Source organism: Propithecus coquereli, unplaced genomic scaffold (assembly GCF_000956105.1).
Source record: "Propithecus coquereli isolate 6110/MARCELLA unplaced genomic scaffold, Pcoq_1.0 Scaffold143, whole genome shotgun sequence".
NCBI lineage: Eukaryota > Metazoa > Chordata > Mammalia > Primates > Indriidae > Propithecus > Propithecus coquereli.
Window position 1 is genome coordinate 2,411,036 of NW_012138636.1, and position 5,379 is coordinate 2,416,414.

The following is a 5,379-nucleotide window of genomic DNA, read 5'->3' on the forward strand; positions in this document are numbered from 1 at the left end:
TTTGTTATAACATGTCTGAATAATAGGACCAATGATTAACAGCAGAAATAATAGCCAACACCATAGACATCTCAACTGATTCAGCTTAACACAATTCTGACTGAAAAATTAAAGTTGAGCAAACTTTCCACTGGATGGCTGCCAAAACCATTGCACCCAGATCAACTTCAGACAAGAGCAGAGCTTTCAATGAAAATCTGAAACAAGCGGCATCAAGAGCCTAAAGTATTTCTTCGAAGAATTGTAACAGGAGATGGAACGTGGCTTTACCAGTGCAATCCTGAAGACAAAGCACAATCAATTAAGATCTTCGACTGTGAACGAGTCCCACCCACATTATGGAAGTTGACCTGCTTTACGCAAAGGCCACCAATTTAAATGTTAGCATCAGAATAATGTTTGATCAAACATCTGGGCACCATGGCCCGACTATGTTGACCCATAAAATCAACCATCACAACATTTTAGATTCGAATAGTTTGGCCCTTGAACAACACGGGTTTGAGCTGCACAGGTTCACTCACACGTGGATTTTCTCCCACCTCTGTCATCCCCAAGCCAGACCAACCTCTCCTCTTCCTCCTCTTCCTCAGCCTACTCAAAGTGAAGACAATGGGGATGAAGACCTTTACGATGATCTACTTCCAGTCAATGAAGAGTAAATGTATTTTCTCTTTTTTATGATTTTCGTAATAACATTCTTTTCTCTAGACTACTTTATTGTACAAACACAGTATAACATACAAAATATGTGTTAATCCACTGTTTATGTTATCAGTAAGGCTTCCCATCAACAGTAGGCTATTAGCAGTTAAGTTTTGGAGGAGTCAAAAGTTACACATGGATTTTTGACTGTGTGTTGGGGGGGTCAGCGCCCCTAATCCCTGCACTGGTCAAGGGTCAACTGTGCACAGAATGTCGAAAGAGAAATTGCTGGTGTCAGCCAGCAGGCAGAACTGTCTGGGACTAGGGGAAGACCGCCCCTAGCTCACTGAACTCACAACACATGGCCACACACCAGCACAGTGGGTTATAAACCCAATGACATTCCCCTTAGTCATCTTTGCTCTCTTCTGTAGTCTGGAATTTAGGAGAAAACCTTGTCAAAAATACTTATTTTTTCCTAATTTATAGCAAAGATGATTGTCTTTGAATAAAGGTACAGATGTATCCTGCCACTGCTTTAATTATGATACAATTTTGTTCTATTTCCCCCGAAGACCAAGAGCAGTGTGAGCAGAGAGGCCAACCTCTGTCTTGTGTGTGGTTCCCTCCTTCTGCCCAGCACAGTTGCTAACAAACAGTTGTTTCCCAATTAATACTTTTTATGTGAATAAAAAACACACTACGAAAGCCAAACAGCTCCCTGGTCTTCCCTTGCTTGGCATGACTTTCCAAGACACTGGGCATCTTTACTTATAAAGTATTGGAGCAAAATTCTTTCCAAGACACCAGTGATTATGTGATTTGTGGTCATTTTCAATTTATGGCATCATAGGTCTCCCAGGCGAGTAGCTGGAGAGCTTGCTCGCACGTGGATTCTGCGATTACAGAAGCCATTCTTTGAACCGCTCTGCCGACTAACCTGCAGAGAGAAAGCTCTCGTGCTTTTAGAAAATTCCCAATTTAGGCAGGAACTGCTGCCTATCGAGGGCCTTTGCCAGAGAGACGAAAATGCCCGAGAGATGGGCAATGCCTATTTGCCAGCTGGAAGGATACGTAGGAAGGATGTATTCAGAGTTGAGGATTATCCCTGAAGGATAATCCCCTTGCTTCCTCTCCCAGGCTTACATCTGCTTCTTTTCATCTACTTCTTATTCTTCAGCAAACATCTTTAATGATACTCCCCGTGACAGCAAATCAGGAAAAGGGCATCGCATCCAGATGTAATCTCTGCGACCTTTAGGAACCGGCACAAGCGCCCATGGGTTAGGTGGGTGAACCTCTCATCCGACTTGGCATTTGCATTCTTTCCTGGGGAGGCTTTGCCCCCCACCCCGCCTTCCATCCTGGGATGGGAGCTGGGCTCCTGTTGGCGTCCCTTCCACCCGCCAGAGGTTTGTGGGTGGCGACAACTGGCTCGGATTGGGAACAGGTTTCCACGCGGGGGCACTGGAAGAAACACCACTTCTCAGAACAGGCCCCGAAGTCACCTCTCAGCACAGCAAGGGAACCTACATGAAAATCTGTCAGGCCACAGCCGTCTGGGAAGCAAAGCCACTGTCATCCTCTCCTGTCTAATGTTTTGAAGTTTACATCGTCACCTCAGTTCATCCCCTGGCATTTCCGATGTCAGAGTTTCATTCTGAATCAGTGCCTCAAGTGAAATCCATTCCTACTGAATTTGGTCATCATCATAGCTGACAGGTGGCTAGTGTTTCTTATTTAAAAACAGGGCTTGAACCGGCTCCATTTCAAGAGTCGCCTTGAGCCAAAGACCGGGCTTGTCGCCCAAGCCAGCCAGGCACTCCAGGTTGTGGTTGTAAGGCAAAGAATCTCTGATGCCAGCCGCACTTGCAGCTGCGGGGCTGTGGTGACTGGGAAAACCTTGTCAACAGGTGGCTTCAGAAAATGGCCCTGCATGATCAGAGCTGATTCTGTCATGCACGGCAAGATATGCCTTACTTTTTTCCAGAAATTTACAGAAAGTCCTCATTACCCTGCCATAAAGGCCTACCACTATATCCATTTCTCAAGGGCCTTTTGAAGACAGACACATTTTCATTGAGTTAGCCCATATCATCTGAGAGGTGTGGCACCTAGCTGGCTCTTCTAGAACATGGATTTCTACCTCTGATCGGGAGTCAGAAACAGCTTTCTTTGCCATGGTTTTTAAAAAGAAAAAGAAAAAAGAGACGAAAAGGCATTAGAAAAGTCTTCCCAGACACCAAACCAAGAACCATACCAACGACGGGGGAAAAAGAGAGAAAGGTGATACATTGAGTTTTTCATAGAAATGTTTATTCAATTTAGAAAGTTATTCTTTGAGTTTATGCCATTTATACATTCGGGGTGTTAAACTGTCCTGTACACACCTTTCTCCTTTTGATACTAAAATGTCCATTTTTCTAAGAAGTGATGGTCACCAGAGATGTTAGTTTTTCTAAAACTGGTAGTGTTGGTAAAATAAATGAGCAGCCCTGTGTTAGACCCCAAACTGCCTCGTTGCTTTTTTGGTTTTGTTTTGTTTTGTTTTAGTCTTTGACTCTATACTGCCTGTGAAACCTGCAGTAGGGAGAATAACTACATTCGGGGATTCATTGTTGACTATGAGAAAACAGGCACCTAGCGAACGGGCAGTAAACGGATATATTCGAGTGGAAGATAAGAATGGTGCTTGGCCTGTCTGGGGCCTGAAGAGGCACTGTGGCAGGGGAAGGGCCAAGGAGGTTCTAGAAGCCTGGGAAGCCAGATGGAGCAGCTGGATGGGGTGCTCGGCACCAAGGGAGATAGTGTTCCCGGGAGATGGCGTTCCTGCTGCAAGGAAAGGCAAAGTCTCCCTGCGCACGGCTCCTCTGTTTCCCAGCTCCAGCAGGGCAGCCCCCAGAGATTTCCAACACCCAGAAGCCCCATTTGCTCTACGTGGGAATTTCGATTTCTTCCCTGTAATGGGCTGATGTGCGTTGGACGTTGCAGGCACCTTGCACACCTCTCCCCTCCCCGACATCTCAGAACAGTGTTTCCTAGAACCCCGTTTTCTGTGAGTGCAAAGTTCATAACGAGCGCACAGATATCACACCCAAGACACCCGGCCAGCTCATGGCGCCCGGCAGAAGCTGCGCTCACTGACCCTCTGCGGGGAGGAGGGCAGACGACACCGGGCAGAGGGGCTCCAGGAGGGGCCGCGGCAGATTCTGCAGGTCAGCACGCGAGAGGGCAGGGAAGCCCCCCAGAGCGGGTGGCGAAAGGGTGCTGCAGTTAGTACGACACACTTCAGGCAGTTCCGGGAGGGGAAAAGTGAAATGACTTAAAGACCGAAGAAGACACAGATACCGGTGTCCATCGTAACAGGAAGTCTATTTCTGAGAAAGGACACCGACTCCAGCCGCAGGCAAAACAGCGGTGAAAGTGGCCAAGTTTGTTTTTCGATCTCTGGCTCTCCCTGCTTTTGCCACTGAGAGAGTTATCTACTGTTGGAAACAAATTATTCCCAAACCTAGTGACTTGGAACAATTTGTGTGGCCAGGAGTTAGTTCAGGAACCCCCTAGCTGGGTGCCTCTGGCCCCAGGTGGCTCATGAAGCTGCGGTCAAACTGGGCTCGAGCGGAGCGGGAGGATCCACTTCCAAGCCCACGCACGGAGCTGCCGGGGGCCTTGGTTCTCCTCGGGCAGCCCAAGAGTGCCCACGACCCAGCAGCTAGAGAGGCAGCAAAGCCAGACAGCGCCGAGACGGGGGCCACAGCCTCTCAGAGACCCAGCCTCAGAGGTGACGGTCCGTCATTTTTATCATATTCTGTTCGCGAGAAGCGAGGTACCAGGCCCGATTCATGCTCAAGAAGGACTGCACGAGGCCATGAATGGAGGTGGACCCCGTCAGGGCTGTCTTAGAAGCCGCCCAGCGCAACCACCCTCTTTATCTTCACATAGTAGAGGAGAGTAGCTGCGATAATAGACTGTATTAACCTAACAGTGTGAGCATCAAATACAAAAAGGAGTAAGAAATCCTTTGAACGGAGAGGCCCAAGAAAGGCAGCGTGGTCAAAGGGTCCTGACCTTACCCTCAGATCGAGTTACGGAGCTGAGCCCAGAAACCTGTTTTTAACGGCATCCCAGGCGCGCTCCACGCACACTGAGACTTAGCAACCTCCCGTATCATGAACACTTTTCTTTCTACTGTATGAGCTGGGAAGAAAAGAAAGGCAGAGAAACTAGGCAAAAATGGGGTGCAAGGGAAATCAGAGGTGAACTTTGTAAACTCTTGGTCACTCTCCCTAAGCCGCATCTTTCAAATAACCCTGCTGGGCTGGACGTGTGTTCAGGGCCACCGTGAGTTGGTGGAAACGCCAACTGTGTTTCACAAACGGAACTCAGCAGTTCCCGGTACTCCGTACGGTCAATATTCCGCCTTCCGGAATTGCCTCCTCCTTCCCTACAGCAGCCTTTGAAGACAGACTCAACACAACAAATGTGCTTGGCAAACACATTTAAACTTTTTTTTTCTTGTTTATTAACAGCAATACACCTTGAGGCATTGCTTAGCTTTCTCCTTGTCAACAGTAACTACTCATTGTTTTACCCAGAAAAAAATGGAGCTATGACCAGCTATAGTTAATGGCCGAAGAGAACAAGTGACCAGCTATAGTTAATGGCCGAAGAGAACAAGTGATTCTAACCATCAAATCAAACTGATAGAAGCTGGAAGGGACAGTGAGATTTCAT